This window comes from Barbus barbus (genome assembly GCF_936440315.1).
Source record: "Barbus barbus genome assembly, chromosome: 7".
NCBI lineage: Eukaryota > Metazoa > Chordata > Actinopteri > Cypriniformes > Cyprinidae > Barbus > Barbus barbus.
The window spans coordinates 9,499,203-9,511,805 of record NC_136735.1 but is presented as its reverse complement, the minus strand read 5'-3'; the positions used below and the strand labels follow the sequence as shown (position 1 = coordinate 9,511,805).

Genomic DNA, 12,603 nt, shown 5'->3' with positions numbered 1-12,603 from the left:
TGGTTGCTCTTGAATGGATGAGTCCTCCTGACTCTCTGTGAAACTTAGTGGTTGTCATCAAAAATGTTCTGGACCTCTTAAAAAAAATTAATAATTATTGTCCAGAATTATTTTTTTGGGCTCTGAAGAGATTTAGTGGAAGTAGTTTTTGTCTTTAAGAGAAATAAAGCTCAATATATTGAGTGCCCATAATTAATTTACTTGGAGCTAATAATGCTGGTTTATGACCAGTGTAGGGGTCGACCGATATGTGTTTTTCAGGGCCGATACCGATTATTACAGACCAAGTAGACCGATAACCAATATATTGAACCGATATATATATGTCTGGTGTAAAAATTAAAATGAATGTCAAAATTAAGAATAACAAGGTTCTGACAAAAACGGCCTTCCCTAGTGTTGGTTGCACTTCTTACTCTTGTCTTCCCCCATGCATCCATCTACAATAAGGGTAATATATCAAGAGAGAGTTAAAAGTGGGGCCACTGCATGCTTCATGATTAAGCCTATGAATACTAAATACTAAAGCTAAACAGCTTGGGGAAATGTAAGTATTTGGCTTCAATAATTTACATGTTAGAAATGTATGTGTAATAGCATAACCTCTCATAATTCTTCATTAATTATTTTTGGTTGACTAAATCATAACCTACAAGAGGGGACTATTCAATTCATCATCTAATGCACATCAATTGATTAATTTAAAAAGCGCAATGTATATAATAAGTGTAAATAATTTAATTGTCTTCATGGCTCCATTGTAGAAGTTGCGAAGAAGACCGCAACTATTTTAATGAAACTATAACACTAATAGCCTTTTATAGGCTCACTTGGTTCAATAGCCTATTGAAATGTCCCAATTTCCGTCATCATAATCTTGGCCTATGTGACAGTATCTTAATCTTGGCCTATGTGACAGTAATTTCCATTAGTTTTCATTTACAGTGCAGTGCAAATGAAGGCATAAAACATTAATTTAATTTATCTTTTAATCAAATGAGTTAAACTCAAATTTGGCAAACAAATGGGTTTACTATTAAAATTAAAACATGTAAGAAATAGTGTATTGTGTGATTGATAGCCTATTTATGATATGACGATCGTTTTACTCAAAGGAAACAGTCAAATGCTCATGAAGTAACTCTCAGAGCAGTTCTGGGGATGATGTTCATATATTTATGTCCTCATTTAGTGACATGGCAGATGCGGAAAACACCGCGTGTGTGTGTCAAAACCGCGCGTCTGTGCCATTCACATATACAGAGACACACCGAACATGCAGAATTCATATTTAAATAGTCTTTTTGCAGCTTAATGTTTACAGATAGTCCATATTGTGAGTCAATTTAAGTGTACTGACCTACTTTTGATTAATTCATCCAAACTTTGACTAATTCCGTGACTCCGCGTTATACAGTAAATGCTATTTATATGACTGGATTCCGCGTTTCCCCCTACGCTTCCCCATCTCGGAAACCATAAATAGATAATATTGAGGTTTTTACAACTTCAGTGTAGTGGATTGTAATTTATTGCAACTTGAGCAACGTCTGCTGCTGCCTTTGAGAGATAACTGATGTGTGATGAAGCAGCACCAGTTAGCAAGCGTTTTCGGTGTGAGAGTGCCTTTAGTCTTCCACGTTGATTGGTCAGACTCCTGACTCTCAACAAATCAGATGCGCGATGGGCGGAGACTGCTCTAGGCCACAGAGTGGTGAGTTCCAACAGGCTGCATCCGAGCCAAATAGCGCTTTTCAAAATTAAATAATTTTATCGGCACATCGGTTTTGAAAATGACCGATACGATTATCATAAAAATGCTTAATATCGGTGCCAATAATCGGCCAGGCCGATAATTGGTCGACCCCTAGACCAGTGAATCCCTTTTTCTGTTAGACTGATGGCGCACACATTTCAGCAGTCTCAATCTTTTTTTCCCTCCCAGAATGCACTGAGCTTGAAGTGATTGATCTGAATTGTCTTCAGCTTTACTTTAGCAGTGCAAGGTGTCTTTGTAAAACATGATTACTTGAATGTTGTCCATTACATCTGTCTTTGGCATTTTATTTATTTTATTTTTATTTTATTTTATATTATATATGTGGGTAAATTTGATTCTGGTTTGATTCATGGTTCAAAGTAACATGCTAAACGCATATTGCTCTTTAAAAGCAGAATTTATTAGTTTTATAATTGTTAAACCAATGGAATGTAGCCTTCAAGCAATAGTTAATAATTATGCAGTGAATACTATTCTAATCATTTAGCTATAAATCATTTAATATGGTCATGTAATGTTGATTGTTTTGACTGAGAAAGACCCTGTAATTAAAATAAGTCCTGCCTTTTGTTTGTTATATTGTAGTGGATTTATTCAATTATTCAAAGTTACCTATCTATGTTTTCTGTCTTCTAAAGATATTGTAGATTTTTTTTTTTTTTTTTTGTATCAGCGTGTTACCCAGATGCCAGTACTTTTGACATCCCTACTTGTGCATATAATTCACCTTAGTTTTTATTAAGCATAATTAAATTCTTAAAATATAGGTGTTATGTTGTGCATAGAGTAGATCAGAGGTGCTCTGTCCTGCTGCTGGAGATCTGCCTTCCTGCAGTCTTGAGCTGCGGCTGTAATTAAACGCGCACCTGAAGGAGCTAATCAGGGTCTTTGGTTCACTTATAAATTACAGTCAGGTGTGTTAGAGCAGATCTCTGCTAGAAGAAAAGTCTGCAGGTGCAGGACAGAGTCCTTCTAGCTGATAAATAGACTAATTACGTGAAGTCACTTACCAGTTCATAAGTGTGCTGTGTTAAGTGTTTATGGTGAACCAGTCTCCGCAGCATCTCTTTGGTGTAAAACCGTTTCATAACAAGGCATGATGTGATAAACCCTGTCTGTTCAACTTTTGAGTGTCTGTGTTGATCAGAGTGTGAACCAGTGTGGCAAGCTATACTTCACACTTGGTTCGATTACCTGGTCCGAACCAGAGTTCGATTGCCCCTCCCCTCCCGCTGCCCCCACTGGACTGCATTCATATTATTTAGTTTGGGTCCGAACCGCGGTTCGTTTGCATCAAGCCCGTAGCTGTTTACCCCGTTGCTTGGTAATGATGGCGCAGGAGAAGGCAGCAAAATGCATAACATTGCTCTCTGCACTTTTATATATTTACGTTTTTGAACCGTTCGTTTTGTTTACAAAGTTTCAGTGCATAAAGCCCTTACGTCTGTCTTATGAATGTACCGCAAATGCTCTAAAGAACGCTGAAAGCGAACAGAAATGTGCTTGCAGCGCGTAAGTCACGCTCAAAAACGCACACAAACATGCATTTTTATCAAATAATACTGCATTAATAGCGGTTCACTTCCGCGATTTGGTACGATTGCATTCACATCAGCAGCGACCCGTACCCCAGGCCACCCTTATTAAGTGGACTCTGGTACGGTTTGTGGGTGCGCACCCGAGGTCGGAAGACAGTTTTCACATCATCCAAACGAACCGAACTCTGACGTAAATCGAATCCGGGTGCGAACCAAAAGTGCTAGTGTAAAAGCACACTTAATGTGGTTAAAACACACCAAAGCTGAAGCTGAGCTACTATAATGCTTCTGAGAAATGTAGTTACATTTAGTGTTGCTATTTTTATTTAGTGTTATTTATAAACTATTTATTTTTTAAATTGTTCTCAAATTTCGTTTTAGTATTTATAGCAGTTCAGTCAGTAATTTAGTCACTTTTCATTTTTTTTGTTTATTTTTCGTTTGTTGTAGTGCCATTTTTATTGCTTTTCAATAATTGTTTTTATTTATAAATTTCAATTTTACTAATACTAGGCTGTGTTATTCAAACATTATGAACTTTTATAGTATTTATTAATATTTTGAATTAGCATTTTTATATTTTCAGATTTAATTAATTGTTTATTTAATTACTTTTTATTTTAAATTCAGTTTTAGTCATTTTAGTACTTCAGCGTTTTATTTCAGTTAGTTGCCAATGCAACGCTTCTAATTTTCATTCAAGTTCAGGTTTTTAATCTAACATTTGTTTAATTTTAATTCAGCTTTATTTTAATAAACAAAAACACATTTTAATAGTTTTAGTTGAGAGAGAGTTCCCTCAAAAATTAAAATTAATGTCTTCATTTATTCACCTTCAAGTTGTTGCAAACCTGCATGAGTTTCTTTTTTCCGTTGAACACAAAACGAGATTTTGGTAGAAAGAATGTTGGTAAACAAACAACCATTGACTTGTAGAATAATTCTTTTTCCATACTATTGAAGTCCGTGGTTACCGTCAACTGTTTGGTCATTTTTGGGTGAACTATCCCTTTTACAATAACACAGTTCGATTACTGCCATCACTGCTTATAACGGGGACATTTTGTTGGTCACATAGTTTAGCCCATATAATGCACATCAAATTTGCCTGCTGATTTTTGTTGCATGCTTTCAGTGTGGACACATCACTGGACACATATCTCAGCATGCACAGCGGGAAAGTTATGTATTTGCCTTGTTTGCCTTTAAGCACACTACTATATGTTTACTGGTTTGTCTGAGAAGCATCTATACATGAAGACCCATTCGTGTAGCTCAAGTCCGGTGCTAGCAATGCAAAAGTCATGAGTTCAATTCAAGCAACCCAGTGTATAGATTGAATGCACTGCTAGTTGTTTTATGTAAGAGCATCCGCCGAATGCATTGAGTGTCTGGATGCCTAGTCGGTCTGCGACGGACCTGCAGTTGTTTTATAATCTACAATTGACAGGCAGATCTGCTTGTTTGTGTCTTTGTCACTGTAGGCACTCGGCCAAAGCAGATGGTCAGTTTAGACTCGTTTCCTATCGATTATTTGTGCATTATAAATCCTATATGCATATGTCTGGCCTGTTTTTTTATAAGGAATGAAGACATTTGTGTAACCATCTAACTCTGAGCGGTTCAGATTGATGGATTTTATGTCGACTGTTTGTTCTGGCTGCTATATCCAGCCATAAATCATGCTAGCTGTCTTTATTGTATTAACAGAAGCTAGGTCTAATAGCAATATAATACCATTTTCATACGCTGTCTTTATTGGTAAAGACTAGGATTTGGGTACGGAAAACCACAGCTCGCATTAAACGACAACTTAAGTGCGTGTATGTGTTTATTTATTTTTTCCACCCAAAGGCAATGGCTTTCAAGGTTATAGCAGTTCTTTTTGTCTGTGTGAGGAAAAATATGAGAAATCCTTTTCACCATGATGCCGCACGCGTGTGTGTTTGGGCCCACACGTCTCCTACACACATGCACACTCTCTTTATGATTTATAAGTGGGAGTATACAGCCCTGGAGCCATGCAAAATGGAAATGGAGTTTAGGAAGCTTTGCTTTAACTGAATAAGGGTGGCAGGACCTCTGCCGTAAACAGCCCATTACACAGTGCATATAGTCATTTAAGCCTCACGGCTCTGTGGCGTCCAGCGTGGCTGTCTGTGTGCACCACACACCTCCTGCTATTTTTCTATTTGCCTGTTTGCGTTCCTGATGATGCCCGTAGCGGTACCGACGGCCGGCCGCATCCCAAACACCTTGATACTGCTGCGCCAGTTTGGAGGTAATGGATTGTGGAAATGCACAGTGAAGGCTTGATCCACTTGTGAAGCTAGTAGAAGCAAGCATCTTTATTTCTCTCTCTCTCTCCCTCTCTCCCCTTTCTTCTTTTTCCAGCCTTTTGACAATATAGCATATGTTGACCAATAATACATAGAAAAGAATATCTAGGTACTTTTTATTTAATTTTTCAATTTAATTTAGTTTATTTTTATTTACTAAATTCTGTTTTCCGTTTTAATTTTTCTGGACTCCTTTTTAATGGTCAAATTAAATTGTATTAATCAAAAAGCATGTCTAATTAATTAAAATCATGAAACTTATACAATTTAACATTAATTTATTAAATGTGTAACAAAAATGACATGTTTAGGGCTGTATGAAATGTTTTTTTTTCTCACCTTATGTTTTATTGTTATCAAATTCTGTGTTTTTAGCATGTCTGATTATTTGAATGCATACAAACAATTTTATTTATTCTTACAGTAGCCTTATGAAATGTTTTTCCCCCTCAGAAATTCTGTGTTGTGTATTTAAATTTTACTGGTTATCAGATGAAGGCATAAAACATTGATTTAATTTATTTTAATTAATGAAAGTTAAACATTTAAATTTGTCAAATAAAGGGGATTTACTATTAAAATTTCAATATTTTGTGATTATTAAAATAAAGTTCTATTATTTTTCAACAGTAGTAGTAGTATTACGTACATTCTACTAAATAATAGTAATATAGCCTATTTCTGCACAATGTCCTTAAGTTAAACTGAACTTTTATTTTGACGGGTTGCCGTGATTCATATTTAAATCGACTTTTGCGGCTTAATTTTTACAGATACTAGTCCATATCGCGATTTGATTTAAAGGTCCCATGGCATGAAAATTTCACTTGAGTTTTTTTAACATTAATTTGAGTTCCCCTAGCCTGCCTATGGTCCCCCAGTTGCTAGAAATGGTGATGGGTGTAAACTGAACCCTGGGTATCCTGCTTAGCCTTTGAGAAAATGGTTCTCAAAGGTGAAGTCTATGTGTGGGAAACACTGACCGTATCCAGACACAATATTTTAAACTAAGCATTCGGAGACGTCCTGCTGTAGCCGCTGAGTTGCAACTTCTTCATCTGGTGCTTCTCCATCCGGATCAGATTCTGGGTCAAACTGAAAAGCTTGAACGACTGCATGTCTATGAGCCATTGCGATACATCCACTGTCAACATTAGCGCATGGTACCCACACACCCACCCTCCATCTTGCCCCGCCTCTCTCCTCCTCATTAGCATTTAAAGCTACAGACACAGAAATGGCACATCCTAAGGAAAGCTCATTGTGGGACTGGCTCATAGTGGCTGAAATTCTGCACCAAGGCTGAATTTCGGGAACGAGACTTCAGATACAGTACTAGGGACCACTTAGGCCTATATAAAAGCATCCAAAAAACAGCATGTCATGGGACCTTTAAGTGTAATTACCTACTTTTGATTAATTCATCCAAACTTTGACAAATTCCGTCACATTCCGCTTTGAACTGTAAATTCCGTTTTTATGACTGGATTCTGCGATTCCGTCTGCATTTTCTGCATTGCGGAATAGGGCCCTACTAATTATAATACATAGAAAAAGATGTATGTAGGTACTTTTTGCTTTCATTTATTGAAAGAATGAAAATTTTCCATTTTTTTTTCAAAGTTTTTTGTTTTGAATATTCCCAGCCTGCATTGTTGCAGTTGTTTTTCATAGTTATTTGATATTTCATATTAATTTAAATTGGTGTATTAATATGTATTTATTTCTTCAGTCTGTCCCAGATTTCACTGGATATCTTGTCACACTGGCTACTGTTTTCACATTTTTCTTGTTCCCACTCGTTCAAGACTGGACAGGAAGTGTAAGAGCGTTCAATGTTTGTCCATTTCTGAGAAGGAAGTGGAAATGTCTGAGCTTGAATGCATGTGCGTTCTTTTTCTCTCTCTTTTTATAGCTTCATAATTTCAAGACTCGTTCCAGGCTTCTTAGACTCAGAATCGGATGTTAACTTATTTTTGTTTATTTTGTTTTCAAGTCAACACGAGATGAAAATAGACACACGTCATTTAGAATTTTTCGAAATGCATCAACGCATGTTTCAAAGAAAAAGCTCTGCTTTAAAAAAATTCCATTGGAATGCTTTGGGATTCCATTGGAAATGTACATATAGCTTTAAGTGCATATACATTGTAAATGTTGGCGCAGATTGGTGGGTACGGGTATGTTTTTGAGGCTGCTGTAGATCCAGGGCCTGTCAGTTGGGGTTTCCTTGGCAACGGTGTTTGTGGGTGTGTGTGCATGAAGAGAAATATCTGTGGAGGGCTGGAGAAGGCTTGACGGCCATGCTGCTGCCGTTGTACGCCATTAGAGCTCGGCACCGGAGCAGCGCACCAGCCTCTCACACGGCGAACGCTGAAATCTGAGAATGTCAGTATGTAAGTGTGGGTTCAGGAGGAGAGAGAGGGGCCATGGAAGGAAACCACGCTTTAAATGACAAAAAATGAAATGGCTGCTTCAGTTGATGTGCTCGTTTCTCTCTATGTGCTTCCTTTTTACTTTTTTGTGATATTAAACCGATATGCTACCATTCAAAAGTTTGAGTTTGGTACAATTTTTTTTTTTTTTTTTTTTTTTTTTTTTTTTTTAGAAAGAAATTAATCGTTTTGTTCAAGGATTAATTAATTGAACAAAAGTTACAAAAACAGTTATAATGTTACAATTTCTATTTTAAATGTTTTTGTTTTGAACTTTTTAAATTCCTCAAGAAATCCTGAAAATAAAATAAGTTTCCACCAAAATATGAAGCAACACAACTGTTTTCAATATTGATAATAAGAAATGTGTCTTGAGCAGCAAATCAGCGTATTGATTTCTCAAGGATCATGTGAGACTGAAGACTGGAGAAATGATTCTAAAAATTCATTTTAGCATCACAGGAATAAATTACATTTTAAAATGTTTACATAGAAAAGGTATTTTAAACTCTAATAATATTTCACAATATTACACTTTTTATTGCATTTTTACTCAAATATGGTCCGCATAAGAGATTTAATTAAAAATGGATTTTAAATGAATATCTTCTATAAAAATGTATTAAAATCTTCCTTTACAAAAATATTCCATATTAAAAAAATCCACCCCAAATTTTAGAGTAGTGTGTTTGATTTATTGTGCATTGTAAATAAATCTAGGTAACCTGACAGGTGAAACTAAACCAAATCAGACTGATTACTTCAGAATAAACGCGTGTTAACACATTTATAATAATTTTATTTAGTCAGTAACATGCGTTGACTGTTAGATATGTACTTGCACTATTCTTTGTTGACATGAATGGAAAGCAATGAAAAGCTCCAAATCAGTGTGAAACACAATTTGCGTCGTTAGTTGAATTTGAATTTTTATTCTGCTAATATTATTATAATCCCGTTTGGCCAAATAATTTTTCACATGCCTAATTTTTACTTGCAATATGTGAGCAATATGCTTTGATGTTTTACGTTTTTAAGTTTAGCGCATTTGGGTTTAGATGGCGTGTTTGAAAGTAGTATAATACACTTTGAAACATTGTGTAGTTTACCTGAATTCATGTGATCTAAATAAGAGTTAATCATTTGAATATGATTTCTTTTCAGCCCTTTTTTTCTGAAACACTTTATGAAAGTGTTTATGGGTTTAGTGTACAATTATCTTAAATCCCCAAAATGGAGTCTTGGTGTCGAGTTAGCACTGTCTTTCAGTGCTCACTGTTAGGCTGGGAGGGAGTACGCGAGATACTTGCATCATTTGAGTGTTTTGGAAGCTGTCCTGAATATTTTCTGGATGACAACGCAGTCTGACACTGCAGCTTTTTGTGAGGGTTCTCGTATTTTATGAAAGCTAGATTTTACATAAAGACAGAATCCCCCTACATGTTAATACAATCTCATTTCCACACAGAAGAACTAGCACACCCTGAAAGACAAACTTAATCATTCCCACTCCTGTGATTTTTGTACATTTCAGTCGAGTGTAAAGAATTCTAGTCACTTATCAGTTGATTTGTCGACTCAACCACAGCTGTTTCTGTTAGAGAGATCTGGGTTACAAGGTGGTACATATTATGTGCTGCTTGTGCTTGCTTTCTGTCTCTTTCTACACTTGTAATCTGAATTTCTTTTACATTTATGATTTACTGTCAGATTTAACATCAGATTTGGGCTTTGGTAATCATACAGTACCGTTCAAAGGTTTGGGGCTGGCAAGGGTTTTTGGAAAAAGTCTCTTATGCTCACCAAGTCTGCATTTATTTGATCAAAAATTCAGAAAAAATTGTAAATAGTAATACTGAGATACAATAACTGTTTTGTATTTGAATATATTTTCAAATGCGATTTATTCCTGTGATGCAAAGCAGATTTTTTTTGCATGATTACTCCAGTCTTCAGTGTCACATGATCTTTCAGAAATCATTCTGATATGCTGATTTTCTGCTTAAGAAACATTTCTTATTATCAATGATGAAAACTGTTGTGCTGCTTAATATTTTTGCGCAAAACATTTTTTTCTTTTTTTTTTTTTTTTTTTTTTTTATTACTAAAGTTCAAAAGAAAAGCATTCATTTGAAATAGTAAATAAACTTATATGGTCTCACAAGATTTCTTGGTAGCACTTTCTTTTACAGTTCATTCCGCATGTACAGTGGGGCAAATAAGTATTTGATACACTGCCGATTTTTCAAGTTTTCCCATTTACAAAGAATGGAGAGATCTGTAATTTTCATCGTAGGTACACCTCAACTGTGAGAGACAGAATATAAAAAAAAAATCCAGAAAATCACATTTCATGCAATAAAATGGAAATTAATTATTCAAAAATCATACAATAAGTATTTGATACAATAGAAAAATAGAACTTAATATTTGGTACAGAAACCTTTGTTTACAATTACAGAGGTCAGACGTTTCCTGTAGTTCTTGACCAGGTTTGCACACACTGCAGCAGGGATCTTGGCCCACTCCTCCATACAGGTCTTCTCCAGATCTTTCAGGTTTTGGGGCTGTCGCTGGGCAACACGGAGTTTCAGCTCCCTCCATAGATTTTCTACTGGGTTCAGGTCTGGAGACTGGCTAGGCCACTCCAGGACCATGAAATGCTTCTTACAGTGCCACTCCTTAGTTGCCCTTGCTGTGTGTTTGGGGTCATTGTCATGCTGGAAGACCCAGCCACGACCCATCTTCAATGCTCTTACCGAGGGAAGGAGGTTGTTGCCCAAAATCTCACGATATATGGACCCATCCATACTCCCCTCAATACGGTGCAGTCGTCCTGTCCCCTTTACAGAAAAGCACCCCCAAAGCATGATGTTTCCACCCCTATGCTTCACGGTTGGGATGGTGTTCTTGGGATTGTACTCATCCTTCTTCCTCCAAACATGGTGAGTGGGGTTTATACCTAAGTTATATTTTGGTCTCATCTGACCACATGACCTTCTCCCATGCCTCCTCTGGATCATCCAGATGGTCTTTGGCAAACTTCAGACGGGCCTGGACGTGTGCTGGCTTGAGCAGGGGGACCTTGCACGCGCTGCAGGATTTTAATCCATGAAGGTGTAGTGTGTTACTAATGGTAACCGTTGAGACTGTGGTCCCAGCTCTCTTCAGGTCATTGACCAGGACCTCCCGTGTAGTTCTAGGCTGATCCCTCACCTTTCTCAGGATCATTGATACTCCACGAGGCAAGATCTTGCATGGAGCCCCAGTCCGAGGGAGATTGACAGTCATCTTGAATTTCTTCTATTTTCTAATAATTGCGCCAACAGTTGTTGCCTTCTCACCAAGCTGTTTGCCTATTGTCCTGTAGCCCATCTCAGCCTTGTGCAGGTCTACAATTTTGTCCCTAGTGTCCTTAGACAGGTCTTTGGTCTTGCCCATAGTGGAGAGGTTGGAGTCTGATTGATTGAGTGTGTGAACAGGTGTCTTTTATACAGGTAACAAATTCAAATAGGTGCAATTAACACAGGTAATGAGTGGAGGATAGGAGGTCGTCTTAAAGACAAACTAACAGGTCTGTGAGAGCCAGAATTCTTGCTGGTTGGTAGGTGATCAAATACTTATTTCATGCAATAAAATGGAAATTAATTATTCAAAAATCATACGATGTGATTTTCTGGATTTTTTTTAAATATTCGGTCTCTCACAGTTGAGGTGTACCTATGATGAAAATTACAGATCTCTCCATTCTTTGTTAGTGGGAAAACTTGAAAAATCGGCAGTGTATCAAATACTTATTTGCCCCACTGTACATACTATGTACTTGTTATAGCAGCTGCAGTAATTGGGTAATAACCAGCTACTAAACATAACCTTAACCCTTGTTGAGGATTACCTCAAACTTTTTAACAATTTATTATGTACTATGTATCTTTCATGCAAAAAGGTGAATATTCATCCTAGTTTGAGAGCAGTGAGGGAGAAAATTATATCAATTGGAAAGCGCAAAGGTTCGGACCAGGATTAGCAAGTCAAAAGTATTTCAAATCCAAGTACGTCACAAGACTGACTTTTGCTGAATGTTTCAAGGTATTGTCCAGTTGGTTATTTGAACACTTAAATTTTCCACACTTGGTTCCATCCAGTTCATGCTTGGATTTCTAACTTTTCCGGTCCTATTACAGAGCCTTGCATGATGGTTCTCCTCGCTTTAACTGTGTCCTCAGCATGATGTTCTTTTGCAGACAACAAAATCTACCAGCAAACTGTTTTCAGTCTATCACACGCCTCCATCCGAGATGTTACACGACCACTTGTTTTCAACAAATCGTTCTTTTGGTGGCCTTCAGTCTGACTCTTCATTGAGTTTTGGATGATGGCCACTGCCTGGCAGATTCACAGCTCCACATTTTCTCACCTTAAACTTCAGTGTTTTGGAGAATATGCAGTGACTTGAAATTTGCTTATATTCTTGGCATGACTGGTATTTTTTTTTTTTTTTGAGTAATTTG

General features: G+C 36.8%; 1 protein-coding gene across 1 annotated transcript in view; it reads left to right on the top strand.

The window, feature by feature from the left end:
* Positions 1-12,603, top strand: part of LOC306872604 (B-cell CLL/lymphoma 9 protein-like) — a 50,712-nt gene that overhangs the window by 21,910 nt on the left and 16,199 nt on the right. The window lies entirely within an intron of this gene.